We start from the raw sequence: 14,559 nt of genomic DNA on the forward strand, positions 1-14,559 counted from the left end.
TTTTCAAAACTACGGGAGCCTTTTCTGTGAAGGGGAAAGAAAGAAAGATTAATTTGGGAATAATGGGGCGACCCGTAAGTTCAAGTTTGTTTGTTTATCTGTTTGTCTGTTTGTTTTTTTGAGACTGCAAACAACCCAAACTGCCTTGAGGAGAGTTGTCAGCTGGCTTCCTCTGAGTCCTGTGGGCTCCGGGGCCCTGGGAGAGGGGCTCTCGTGTTGGTCACCTGGGCCCCGTCCCCATTTCAACTGAGAAGCTCTGTTTTACAGTTTAGACGTGAGTAGGACAAGGTCTTATTGTGTCTAGCAAACACTTGAAACTGCCAGTTTGGTAAAAACCCGTGCCTGACACTTAATGAAAGTAGAAAACAAAGCAAAATGAAACTTTAGCTTGGGGTAAGAAATCCTGGGCTAAGTTCCCGGGGAGTCTCCCAGGGAGACCCTAGTCATGAGCCCATTCTTGCCTCAGTGCCTCTGACCTCCCGGTCCCTGCCACGGTCATTAAGGGGGCAATGCCCAAACCTGTGGGGGCGTCCCCGGTCCACCCCTGTGCTCCTACAGAAAGAGGCCCACCCACCTGGAAACTTCTCTCCATGTCCTTCTCATTCGATGGATCGGTGTGCTCTGCAGAGCGGAGAGGATGGCGTGGACTGAGGAGAAGTTCCTGAGGACCAAGCACTCCTGGGGAGGAAAGAGAATGAACCAGGAGGTGGGGAGTTGGAGCCCGCCTGCTCCAGCTTCAGCCCCTCGGCTGACATCTCCCCTCTTGGATGAGGCAGAGAGCCGGGCAGCCACGGGAGGGCACAGCTGGAACCCAACGAGCAGAACTCACAGAGGGAGGATGTTAGCTCAACCCAAGAGCCCAGATAGGAAGTGAGCCTCCAGCACTGGGACATGGGGGTCAAGGCCAGTGTGCCCTGAGAGGAAAGGCCCAGGGATTGTGCAGGGACTTGACCACAGGCGACTGCCCTGATGGTGGTTGTTAATAAAAGGCAGTTCCCAAGTCTGCAGAGAGGGGATCCCCTGGGTCCTCCCACGGCTTACCCTGGCCACCTTGATCCAGTGCTCCAGCACCCTGGCTCTGTCCTGGGCCTTCCTGCTGTCATCCCCAAGGCAGGTGGTGATGACGCAACTGGCCACACTGTTAAATTGGGCGACGGTGGCACGAACGGTGGGTGCCAGGTGCTCCTTCCCCTTCTTGTGGCGTTGGGACCAGATGGAGCCCAGGCAGTCATAGGGCACCACCTCCCTAAACAGCTCCTGGAGAGGAAGAGTGTGTCACACACAGGCTACTCTTGTGAAAGAGTTTGGATCTGGCTATGCGCCCACTAAAGGCACCCAAGAGCTAATACTGGCAGGCAAGGAACGAGTGGCATGGTCAGGCAGGCCGTTCTCACTAGCTCCGAGCACTAGAAAATGGCTCGGGTGTGCTCATCTTGAGGCCGCATCCAGTGTGCATCCTGATGAGCCCTTTGTTCTATTTCCTTCCTCAGATGCGCACTGCCTGTGGCAGCTATGACTACGGGTTCTCTTAGGGTGTCTGCTAGGGAGTCGAGTCCATATCAGGTCCTAAGAAGTGCTGAGGTTGGTGAGGTCACACGGGAGGATGGGTGGGTAACTCCTGAACCCAGCTGCCCCTCAGTGAGCACCCTCCGTCAACCAGAGAAGCCAGGCCCCCGTGCTGCTTTCTCTCTGTCCCTTTTCATGTTAGCTTGGGTCGCTCTGCAACTGGTACTGTTGATGTCTCAACTTGACTGTCGACATGTGGACAGGGAAGGCTTGGGAATGAAGAAACTCATCCAGGTCACATCATTGGTAAGATGTGGAGCTGGTATTGGACCCAGATCACTGGACTCTGGTGAGTAATGGCTTGTCTGGGACACCAGGTGCAAGAAGGACAGCCTGTCTAGGCAACCGCCCTCCTCGCCCCCCGCAGAGGCGAGCTGCTCACCGCGTCCATCAGAGTCAGCTGCTCTGCCAGCAGCTTAGGAGGGAATGCCCTGATGTCCCACAGGTCTCCACGGGGCCGGTTCAATGTTGCCACAGGAGAGGGGCACGAGGGCTTTGAAGGGTCCTCTAGCTTCAGCCGTATCACATGTGGTGGCTCTTCTCCTGGCACTGCTGCTGGCACGGAAGCTGGCGGTGGACCCAGTTGCACAGGTGACTCTGAGTGCAGGGCGGGCCCCAGCTCTACCGGAGGTGCTGGCACTGGCTCTAGAGCTTGCCTGGGAAGTGCCTGTGGTTCTGGACATGAAACAGGAGCAGGGGGGAAAATAGAAAAGGTTCACCAGCATCAGTCATTTCCCACTGGCCTTTCCAAACACGGAAAGGATCTGACTGCATTAAAGGGAGTTCTAGCCCCAAAGCACCACCCCTGGTAATTCTTCCAGACTGCGGTCCCCTCACCATCTGTTTCTGCCTCAAAGAGCTCTGGGTGCCTCAGGTTGGTCAGCAGAACGTACACACTGGCACCCGTGTCCAATCCAGGCAAGCTGACCTGCACGTGGTCGATCTTCACTTTCAACGATGGAAAGTGCAGGGGCTGATGGAAATCTGTGCAGAAACGCTCCGGCATAGTGACCACAGTGTGACAGATGGTGCTGGAAGTGTGAGAGTGGGCAGCAAAGTCAGAGGCTGGCCTTTGCTTCCACGCTGTGCTCCCAGGGCACGCTTGCGTGGTTCTGGGCCCCTGGGCCTGCCACTGCCTGTCTAGAGGACACAGCCCCCCCCCCACCCAAGCCCTGTGTGGCGGTCCTGACAGTGGCAGACCTGGCCATTAGACAGGACAAGTACAGACCCTCGTGAGCCTCACCCTTACACTCACATGGGTTTTCCGAAGGGACGGGACACCCACCTATGTGCACCTGTGAACTAAGGACCAAGGCCCCAGGCAGGTCTGTGGGCAGGTTGCTCATAACTTCAGGCCTGAGCCGCTGTTGTCTGGGTCAGGAGGGACAGAGGTGGGATGGAGGACGGGCAGAGCTAGGATGCCACTGTCCTGGGGACGTGTCTCTCGAGAGCTGGCGGTGAGCCCCAGACTCCCCCTGTTTTGCAGGGAGACTGTGACCCCATCCACAGCTCCGTTGGACTCCTTTTCACTTGCAGGGAAAGCCCCCAGACCTCAGCGCCCTCGTGGGAATTACAAGTTGTCTCAGATTCACAGCTTTGTCAGTCCCTCCCCAGCCACGGTCCGTATGTGCCCCCGCACTCTGGGGTACAGTGAGCTCTCTCTCTGGATCAAAAGTCCACATACTTTCTAGTTGGGTGCTGGGCCTGTCATTGTGGGTAGGACGCGGGAGAATGCACCTCCACCTTGAGGAGGCCACGAGGGCGTCACCACTGACATGCTGTGGACGTGACGTGCTCACGGTGTCTACCGTGAGTATCTCACTCCATGACTAGAATTGAGACCCAGTGTCTGTGGTCTGCTTTGGTCACTGAATTATGCCAAGCGTCTAGAAAAGTGACTTTACAAAGGAAGGGCTTCTAAATGTGTTGAATAAGTAAGCCCCAAGCAGAGCATTCCCAGATATCTGAGTGGACCTGGGGTCCCTTCCTCTGGTGCCCATGGAGCCTGTTCGTTCTATATCAGGGACAAAGACAAGTTAGAAGAAATCTCAAATAAAAGTGCTAAATCAGATATGCCTTCTCTGGGCTTTTGCAAACTCAGAGAGACACCGGCCATGGGGTGGGGGAGGGGTTGGGGGGCATGAGGCAGAGAGCTTTTTCAGCCAAACAGGAAAGAAAAATAATAAATATGAACAAGCACAGTGCATCCAGCTGAGCCAGGCACTAGGCATCTCCTTGCCATGTCTTATGAAATTTGGCCCCTATAAAGACTCGATGGGGTTCATCCTCTTACCACCCCACTCCTCAGAGGAGCAAACAGGCTCAGAGTGCTGCAGTGGCATTCCCGAGACACAGCTTCTAGGTGGCAGAGTCACCACGGTGCCTTGGAGGGGGCGGGCACTCACCTACTGAAGAGCTGGTCCAGGAACTGTGGGATGGTGGCGAAGTCCCAGTAGGAGCAAAGGAAGGTGGAGAAGTGGGGGACCGTTCTGCCCTGGAGAGCTGGCAGCAGGGACTCCAGCAGCTTCGCCCTTGTGCCTGGCTGGAGGGTCCGCATCATGCGGATCTCTTGCAGGTCCAGGGTACGACCCTTTTTACCCTGGAAGGAACAAGGAGGGACACGCTTTCAGTGTCATCACCGTGAATCGCCAGAGAACTGGGGCCTGGAGCTCAGACCAGGAAGCCCCAACCCTTTAGGGATCTGCTCATGTGGGAGACATGAGTGACCGTCGTGAAAAAGATTATAGGCTCTCAAAGCAAAAGTTGACGTGGGGGCGCTGGACAGAAAAGAACTAAGAAAGTAGTACCTTGGCAGTATCTTCAGTGTGGTTTGTTAGCTGTGGAGCAACTAAGTGCCTGTATTAGTAGCCTGTATTAGAGATCACTGTCCCGGTGAGTTCTCAAAAATGACTCCCACTGTAGCCACAGGAAACACAGGCATTTGGATGTCAGTGGCTGCTCGACAGCACACAGGTCGGCGCTGAGAACTGTCCTCAGCTGTGGCTGCAGGTTCCCACTGAGCTCCCAGGGGCTTGGTCTGCTGCTGGCATGGGAAGGAAGGGGGCGGTGGGAACCTCATTTCCTCCCCATTTTGGAGACTGTGTGCAGAGAAAGACACCTGAAGAGAACCCTCACAACTTAAACAACACAATTGTGCTCCTTTCATTTAGATCAGAGAGAGCCACGCTGATCCCAGATGCCACACAGTGGGAGCGCTGGCAGCTTCTGGGGCAGGAGGAAGCCCATTGCAGTGCCAAGATCTGAGCAGACGATTGAGGAAAAAGAAAGACCAAGTGTGCGGTAAGTGGCTGACTGTGACTGAGACGTATCCGTTGCGAGGTTGAAAATGAAGGAAAACAAATGGTCATCTTATTTGCCACAAGGTCTCCAGACGGGTAAAATATCGAAAAGAATGTTAACACCCAGGAAAGGCTGAGGCAGGGAAGCAGCTCCGTTCTGAGACTGCTGCTGACCATGCACCTGCTACATCACTTTGGAAAGTCATCTGGCTTTAGCTATCAACATTTGACACGTGCACAGCTTTTCACCCAGGAATCCCTTTCCCCGGAGGCTGTTTTAGGAGGGGATTAGTATATGTTCTGGGCTGAACTGTATTCCCTTCTTAAAATTCACGATTGATGTTGTAATACCCAGTGCATAAGGTGATGACTGCGGTAGGACACAGGTCTTTGGAAAGGCAATTAAGTTTGAGTAAATTCGTTAGTGTTCGCTTTGATTTGACATGACACGGGCCGTCACAGGAAGACGTGGTAAGGACACAGAGAAGCAGTAGAGAAGAGCATGTGAACAGAGGTATAGAACGTGGCCGTCTCCAAGCCCAGGAGAGAGACCTCAGGGGGAAACCACCCCAGCCAACAGCTTGACATCAAATTTCTAGCCTCCAGAACTGTGGGAACATATATTTTTGTTGTCAGAGGCCTCTAGTGTGTGGCGCTGTGTTACGGCATCCCTAGCCAGCTCACACAGTCTGTCGGGCACACATAAGATGTTCCCTGCAGCGCGGCTGAAGTGGAAATTACAACTGAACCGTGTCACGTTCCACCGGCACCGAGAGACTGAACTGCCAGGGAAAATGGCCTCTGTTACAGGAAAACATGAAGACATGGGAGGGCACAGCTCCCGGCCTGGTGGGGCTCCAGCGATGTGCTCTGCGAGATGACCCATTGCAGACAAACGTGTAGAACAGCCGGACCCCCTTTTTTGTGTGACTTCTCTTTTGTGTGTGTGTGAACACACCCTGCCCCATAAGGGGGATGGTTTGTAAGTCTTGGAGGAGACCTGGGAGGCAGTGGGGCTGACTGCTGCACAGGACACCTGGGGTGGGGAGCTAAAACAGTAAGAAGAGTGGCAACGAGCAGAGATACTCACGGCCTAGTGTAGAGTGAAACCACACAGAAGTGCCTACTCTTATAGTCCTGCAAGTGAGAGAACAGGGACTTTGCACCTTAAGCGAGTTGCCAGTGGGTAGTACTAGAGGCCAGATTCCTGTGGGAGTGGGACTGTGGGTCACTCCAGTGGGAACGCTTGAGTATAGTTTCCAGGGGAGTCCCCATATTTGGGTCAGGGTCCTGGGCCCACTCTGGTCATTTTGCGTTCCTTTCTGTGGAGACCTCTCTGTGCCTGCTCTCACCTTAGACCAGCGCTGGCCTTGGTGGGTGACATGGTGCGCCTGCCCCTTGTCCAGGGAGATGGGGTATTCGGACCCATCGGACACCTCCTCGGTGACCTCCTGCGTGGAGCTCTGTAATGAGAGTGGCCGGCATTTGGGCCAGTAAGAGTCAGCAGCCTCCTGCCTGTGTCCGTGGGAGATACCCCGACTAGAAATTCTGCCCCCCTGATCGGGCACAGAGAAGCATCTGCATAGACCTCTAGCCAGGGAGGAAACCAGATAACAGCTGGAGGTGAAGAATTTACTTCTGAGGATACAGACTTGGTCCCTAACAGTTACTTTCCCATCCTTCCAGCCACAACGTGAGACGTGGACAGACCTTCCAGGGTTTCATCCCCTAACGCGACCATCTCCTGTTCAGGAGGGGCCCTTCTCCTCCTCTTTATTCTCTCTCTCTCTCTCTCTCTCTCTCATTCTCACTCTCTCTCACTCTCTCTCACTCTCACTCTCTCTCACTCTCACTCTCACTCTCTCTTACACACACACACACACACACACAGGCACACACACAGGCACACACACACACACACACACACACACACACACACACACACACGGTGATTGGAATTTGGTGGAAAACTGCCCAGATGGGATCACAGGTGTGGACTGTCCTGGATTGGGCTACCCTGTGTTACCTGGGGGTGCCCCCTGCCAAACGGCCACAGGCATCGGAGGAGAGGACGGAACCAACGTCTCCATCGTCTCCACAGGCTCTCTCTCCAGGAATTCCTGAAGTGAGATCGTCGAAAACTCGGGATGCGACCTGAATCCATCTTTCTCTCTTGGCAGTTGCTTGCCAAGTGAGCTGCACGGTTACCAGAGTTCTAAGTTCTCTTGCGGTCCATCACTAAGGAAGTGAGGTCACTTCTTATAAGATTCCATGACATGGGGTCCTTCCTTCAGTATGATCTACCCAGTGGTCTCTCTGGGCTGACGACTGCTCACCCTCTTCCCCCATGTCAACTCCTTAACTGCACACAAGTGTGCAAACACAGCACTCCCTCAGCCCCTTGGGTGTGCAGCAAGGGCCCCAGGTTTCAAGGCAGGGGTTGGTCAGAATCTGCTTTTTCTCACCATTTCTGTGATCCAAGACAGGATATCGTGTCTTTCAAGACCTGCCCAGTTTCCCAACATGCCCAGTGGGGATTGTGCAAGCCTTTATTTCCTACGAAATTCATGAGGTGTCTATGAGATAAATCTTATGGAAACTCATGGGTTGGTGTCTGTAGTGGATTGAATTATGTCCCCCCAAAAGTCATTGAAGCTTGAATCCCCCGCATTTTATGTATTAGAAACTTAGCCCCCACTGTGATTGTTAAGAGGGTGGGAAATCCTGTTATGGTAATTGGAAGGCAGAGCCTTGGAGGGGATCGGATTGTGGGACTGTGCTGAATGGATTAAAGATGGTGGTCAGGGGTGTGGTTCTGAGAGCTTTAAAAGAAGAGAAAAATCTGTCTTGCTCTCTCCTCTCTCTGCTTCCACCATCTTGCAATGCGAGACCCCTGGGTTGCTGTCACCACCTCCAGATGGACTTTGGACTTCCCAGCCTCAGAAACTGTAAGCAAATAAATTTCATTTTCTTTATAAATTACCGAGATCCAGGTATTCTGTTAGAGCAACACAAAAGGGAATGAATACAGTGTCAAATGTACATACTGCACATACGTGGAGATATTTGAATTACAAAAAAGAGTGAAATATAGCAGGAGATACAATTCAAAGAGGCCTGAGTTCCAGCAGTATAATCTTGGGAAAGTCCTTTGTTGTGACCAGGTTTTTTGGGGTTTTTTTTCCCCCCCTGCAGTGATAACACACTGAAATTAATTTCAGGTATTGTCATCTCCTAATAGTAAACTTTTCACTGCCTTCCTATGATATTTAGAATCAGTCCCATGGGCTTTACCTCGGCCTATGTGGTGGCAGCCTGCACAATGAATGGCTCCCAGCACTAAGTGGTCAGCCACTTCCTTCTGACCAGGAGAACACAGCACAAGTGATGGGATGTCACTTCTGTCTGAGTCAGTTCAGGCTGCTGTAACAAAGTACCATAGTGTGGGTAGCTTATATCCAACATCAATTTATTCCTCAGAGATCTGGAGCATGGAAGGTGGAGATCAAAGTCCCAGCAGAGTTGGGTTCAGGTGAGGAATCTCTTTTGGTTTGAAGACAGCAGACCTCAGGTTGTATCCTTTAGAGACAGCACTCAAGTCAGCTTTCAAAAGGTACCTCTGACCGTTGACGACAGCTGAAATAACGGGTGGACAGAAGGTCAGAGACAGAACGCGGGAAAGTTGCGGGACACGAGGGAAGAAAGCCCTTCCCGCAGCACTTGGCAGGGAACAGAAACTTAGCGGCCAAACCTCCACCCTCCTGGAGGAACTGCCACACCAGGGAGACACCTGCGAGGGGAGCGGCGTGGTGGAGCCGGTAGGACCCGGGTGAGGGGGCTGTAGCTCCCGAGCGAGGCAGGGGAGTAGCGTGGTCGGGCTGAGACGGAGGCGGCACGGGGTGCATTAGGAGGGTTCCCCGGGTCCTGAGTTCAGGAGGGGCGGCGGAGGCCAGCGGGGAGGGATGCAGACGGCGGGCGGGGTGCCCGGCGCTGGCAGAGACAGGAGGCTGGGACGCCCTCCTCCCCTCCGGTGGAGCCCAGCGCTGCCCCGCCGTCCGTCCGTCCTTCCGTCCGTCCGTCCCCAGCACGCAGGATCGCCTTGTCCCAGGGCTGCTGCGGGAGCAGCCGGTCGGGGGCGGTGCGGGGGCCAGACCGGAGTAGCAGGTGCAGCTGGGCTGTGGCCTCCTGGTCACGGGCCGTGTCTTGGGGTCCCGGGCCTGGTGAGCCATCGCCGCCGCTGCGAGTGCGAGGGCGGCGGGGACGAGGACACTGGGGGAGGGCGGGGAGCGGTTTTGTCGTCATCCTTGTAGGTTGAGTGTGTTCTTTGTATTTCTACTTCCATGACTGCTGACTTTCGTCCCTGCGGACGTGGTGCTGGGGCACGTCAGCGTCATCTTTGAGTTGGAAGAGCCCTGTGCAGCGCTTTGGGAGAGCGGTCTGCTGTGGGGGATCCTCTCGGCCTTCGTCTGTCTGGGAGAGGATTGTCTCTCTCCCTGTTTGAAGGATGCTCTTGTCCGGTACAGTGCTCTTGTCTTGTTGTTGTTGTTGTTGTTGAATTTTTTATTTGACTAGAAGATCTCTTTGTCTCCTGGACTGGGCGTTTTCTGTTGAAGAATTTACTGAAATCTGTATTAGGACTTTCTTGTGAGTGACTGACTGAGTGAGTGAGTGAGTGAGTGAGAGTGTGTGTGTGTGTGTGTGTCTGTATGTGTGTGTCTGTATGTGTGTGTCTGTATGTGTGTGTCTGTGTGTGCATGTCAGTTTGTGTGAGAGAGTCTGTGTGTGTGTGTGTGTGTGTTTTCCTCTCATGCAGCTTTCAGTATTCTTCCTTGGCGTTCTGTGTGGTTTTGACTGTTTGACTAGTGTAAGTGGGGCTGATCTGAGGTTTCATGTACAAACTTTTGTGTGGACAGATTTTCAGTTTTCGTTCGTATGTACCCAGCGGTAGGATTGCTGGGCCACGTAGTAAGTTTACATTTCACATTTTGAAAAACTACCGACCTGATTTCCTGGCAGTCTGTAGCATTTTCCAGTCTCTCTGTCAATATATGAGGGTTGTGATATCTCCATAGCCTTGTGAACACTTTGTCTTGACTGTCTTTTTGATTTACAGCCCTTCTAACGGCTACGACACATTATGTCACTGCGGTATTGATAGATATTCCCTTATGGGTGACGATGAATATCTCTTTCGGTGCTTATTGGGCTTTCCTATATCTCACTTAGAGAAATGCTTATTTGAATTATCTGAGCAGGTTTGTGGTTGGTTTGTTACGGCGGCTGGCCTGTGTGGGGATCCTAAGCCTTGATCTTGGTATGAGAACACCACACTCTAACCAACAGAGCGAACTGGCTGACTCTTCCTCTGACCATTTTTTAAATTGAGCTAATTGTCTTTTGCTGTGTGTATATTGGATGAAACGTTTTCAGTAGTCTTGTTAAATAGGAACTGTCCAAGGTCATAATGCCTGTTACGTTAAATGAGCCATTGACCTCATTAAATGGTGATACTGGTGAAGCTTTTTTTTATTTTTATTTTTTTTCCTGCACCTGCTTCATGCCCGGAAGAACGGGCACTTCCCACACAGGCTCTAGAGCCAGCCTTGCCTGCTCTGCACCCAGAGTCACCTGTAGGACTGGATCCATGACCATCTTCCGAGCCCACACCAGGGGCAGGGAAGTGGTCACCTCCAGTGATGGAGCTGGAACTTGAGCGATCTCCAGAGCCCTTCTACCCCTGTCCTGTGATACGATGAACCAGCCCAGTGTGGACATGCGTGACATCATGGCATTCTCTCCCAAGCTGTTGGCAGAGCAGGTGATGCTGATGGACACGGTGAGTGGCTCGGCTCTGCAGAGTGGGGCCTAGACAGGCTTCCTTCTTGTGCCTGATGTCCCAGACCAGCCATTCGTGACCAGAGTGCAGTGATCTGGGTCTGGTATCAGTTACGCATCTTACTAACCACGTGAACTGACCTAGTTTTATAATGCCTGTGACGTTCCTCTCCACACGTCAACAGTACAGATGGGGCACCGACAGCACCAGGTGCACGGAGTGACTGTGAAGATCAAATGAGTTGGGACGTATGGGAAGCAAGGCCAGGCCCTGGGCCATTTGGGGATGGAGGGTGCTCACTGAGGTGCAGGCAGGTCCATGGGTCTCTTCCACCCACCCTCCCAGGAGGCTTCACCAGCTTCAGCACTTATTTAGCACCTGATGTGGACTAGACACTGTAGCAGAGGCCCAAGTGGAGCCCCTAGTTGTAGCTTCCAAAGGGAGTGTGAATCTGAATGGGGAAATGGACCTGAGGACTCATTAGGATGGGTTAAGATGCCACCTTGAGATGTGCATGCCCGGCACAGCTTCTGGGGGTGTGGCTGGTGAGAATAACCTGGCTGCAGTGGTACAGACCCTTCGTCAGCAGTGGTAGGCCTGGGACATCATGTATTTAAATACCCTCAGTGGGTAGAGAACCCAACCCAGGGACTCCTGCCAGCCTCCGGCCACATGCTGAGCTTCCTGGGCTCCAGCTCAGACCACCGTCACCTGCCTGGGGACTGCAGGATACTGTGGATTCTGAACTGGGGTGGGCCATGCCCCCGCAAAGTTCTCCTCCTGTCTAGTAGGTGTGCAAGAAGGTGGTGCCCTGTGACCACCGGAACCCCCGCTGGTCCCAGTAGAACAAGAAGGTCAAGGAGCACCTGGCAGCAACTGTCCATGCCACCATTACCCCGTTCAGCAGTGTGACCGACCGTGTCATCAGCACCTGCCTCGGGGACCACAGCTGGAAGGCCCAGGAACTGCTTTCCGTTTCATAGATTTTTGTGTTCCCTTCTCAGGAGAGCCACCATTTAGGACGTTTTTCTCACTCTCTGCCATTGTCTGTACCCCGCCTGGCACGTCTGCTCACTGTCTGAAGAAGACACGGAGAGACCTTGGGAGGTAGGGAGGACATCTCCCTACCAGGGAAGGAGCACCAGGGACGACCGGGGACCTCTGTTGTGCTAAACATTGCTTCCTCGGTGAGCCTGGAAGTCGCTGGGGCCAGGGACACTGGAGGCTGGGATGAGCTGGTTGAAGAGGCCTGTCAATCTTTCTGGGACCTTAGGCCAGCAGTTCTGCCCCAGGATTCAGTGTTATCAACTGTCAGGCACAGGCTGGAGCCAGTTGGACACTATCAAGTGTTTAGTAACAGCAAAGGAACTCTCTGCACAACTGAAATCTCAACTGTAAAACCAGAGCCGCTCAGTTGAAATGGGGATGGGGCGCAGGTGGCCAGCGTGAGAGCTCCTCTGCCCAGTCCCTCGCAGCCCTTAGGACTCAGAGAAGCCCAGCTGGAAATTCTCATCCAGACAATGGGAATTCTTTGGATTTTCAAACTAAAGGAATTTGAACTCACACAACTCCACATTATTCACACTTTTTCCTCTTTGCCCTCTTGGGCGGGGGGGGAAGCTTCCTGAAATTTCAAAAGCTGTGTGCCAAAGACAACTCACTGAGCAGAAATGTGCTCATCTAGTAAAGAGGAGGTGAGGGGATAGGGGAGTGAATTGGGGGAAACAACAGGGCGAGAGTGGAAGGGGGTCGCCTGCCTGGTGGTGATTTTAACTTTCCCCCTGAATGTTTCTGTGAAAACTCTCAGGCTTGTCCAGATTGATGGGAATAGAGATGCGTTTGTGCAGAGGCACTGGGCGTTCTGGGGGCAGGAAGCCCTGGAAATGGGTGCAGTGATGCAGCTGGGCTGTGCCGGGGTGGAAGAGAAGGCCGTGGAGAGAAGGAAGGGCACCTACCTTCCCTGGAATAGAAGGGATGAGAAGTGATGACAGCAGACACAGTCAAGTAGTCACCTGAAATGCGTTGTCATCTGAAGGCTCACCCAGGAAAGAATGGGCTTCTGACCTCACTCAGGGTGTTGGCATCATTCGTGTCTGGTGGTGTGTGACTGGGAGCCCCAGCTTCTGACTGGCAAATGTGGGCTGCCCTCAGCGTAGGGGCCACTGCAGTTCCCCACCTCGTGAAACTTTCCACAGTTCAGCTGGAGGGTGTCTCTCCAGGCTGCTCCGTGGTTTCTTGTACAACAGACCAGATTCATGGTGGCAGCAGCCTGTCAGCTTTCCTCTATTCACCCGGACTGGAAAAATCACAGATTCTTCCCACACTTAAAAGAGGAGGGTGACACAGAGAGCAAAGGTTGCGGACGTCATGAGGCCATTTTAAGATTCTTCCTCCTACGCCCACCTTTCTACGGAATCCGGTTCGTGATTTTAGAAAAAGCTTCCCCTCGCATTATTGGAGAAATGGTGTTCTATTAAAGAAAACCGACATAAAAATAACGGTCCCCAAAGGTGGGAGAAAAGAAGATTTCCCTCGATCGGGACTTCTCAGCCTTGGCAATCTTGATATTTTGGGCTGGGTAATTCTTCGCCAGGCATGAGACGGTGCGATGTAGGAGATGATGGTAGCTACCTACTAGACGCCAGTGGAAACCTTCATGTGAAAACTAGAAATGTCTCCACAGGTGTTACAAGGTGTCTTGTGGGAGGCAAAACTGCCCCAGCCGAGAAGCACTGCTACACCCCATCTGCAAATATACACACGTGCGGGCAGTCTTTGCTTGGCGTGGTAGCGCAGAACTCTAAGAATGACCATACGAGCTTCCAGTATTTTACTGTTTGAACTTTCAGGGCTGTGAAATACGTCTGGGATTTCCTTGAATGTGCAGTGTTACTGGCATCACTATTTCTGGGCTATCTGTTCCTTTGACAAGTTCTCTTATTTGTGTGTGTAAGGTCACCTTCACTGTGGCTGAGTAGTGGGAGTCTTTGCAATGGCAGAAGTGTCAAGATTCTCACAGTTGCCCACTTTCCCCGCCTCTATTTACATTTGATTCCAGTTTCCTTTCCAGCCTCATCACTTCTTGTTTCTTTGTTGCACTTTCATCCTTGTCGGCAAATTCCCTTTCCTGAGTGAGTGAGTGTCGGTCTCTGTTAACTGCCACATGGCTTATCCCTGGGAGTCCGGGAGGCGACACAGCTACACAAGCTGCTGTCTGTGCGTGTAGTAGGGAACAGATGCACAGCCACCCCTTGCCAAACAGACTTGGAAAGGAGGGACATGACTGGACACTGATGATGACGCCCATCTGTTGTTTGTGTAGGGACTGTGGGCCGACGGGAGAGCCCTGAGTTTGCACGGTAGCACTTGAGGTGTTCGCTCACGGTTCCTGGCCTGTGGTACTGACATTTGAACAGTGTTGTTGAGGGACTGGTGTACTTAACTAGACGGTGGTGACAGAGAACCATGCGTATGGACACACTTCAAAGAAGGAAACACGTGTGTGTCCACAGAATGCTGAAAAATCTAAACTTTCTAACCCCTCCAAGCAAACGTGGGAAGATGTGGAGTGAGACAATATTTTAAAACCGAGCACCAACCAAATGATCTGCCACTTCTCCCTCAGGAGATTAGACCCTGAGAATCTACAGAGAAGAGAAAATGCAGCTCCACGCAACTGCTATCGGTGCAGAAAGCTTTGCAGTAGCTTTCAGCGAGAAAGAGCTCTTCCGTCGGTTCAGCAGGAAAAACAGATGGTGGCGTGTGTGCGCTGCTGGAGCTCGCTGTCACGTTGAAACGCAAGCAGTTATTCTGTCTGTGTTCATAGGGCACCATCTCCAAAGATCAGATATCGTCAAA

The sequence above is a fragment of the Cynocephalus volans genome, chromosome 13, assembly GCF_027409185.1.
Source record: "Cynocephalus volans isolate mCynVol1 chromosome 13, mCynVol1.pri, whole genome shotgun sequence".
NCBI classification, from domain to species: domain Eukaryota; kingdom Metazoa; phylum Chordata; class Mammalia; order Dermoptera; family Cynocephalidae; genus Cynocephalus; species Cynocephalus volans.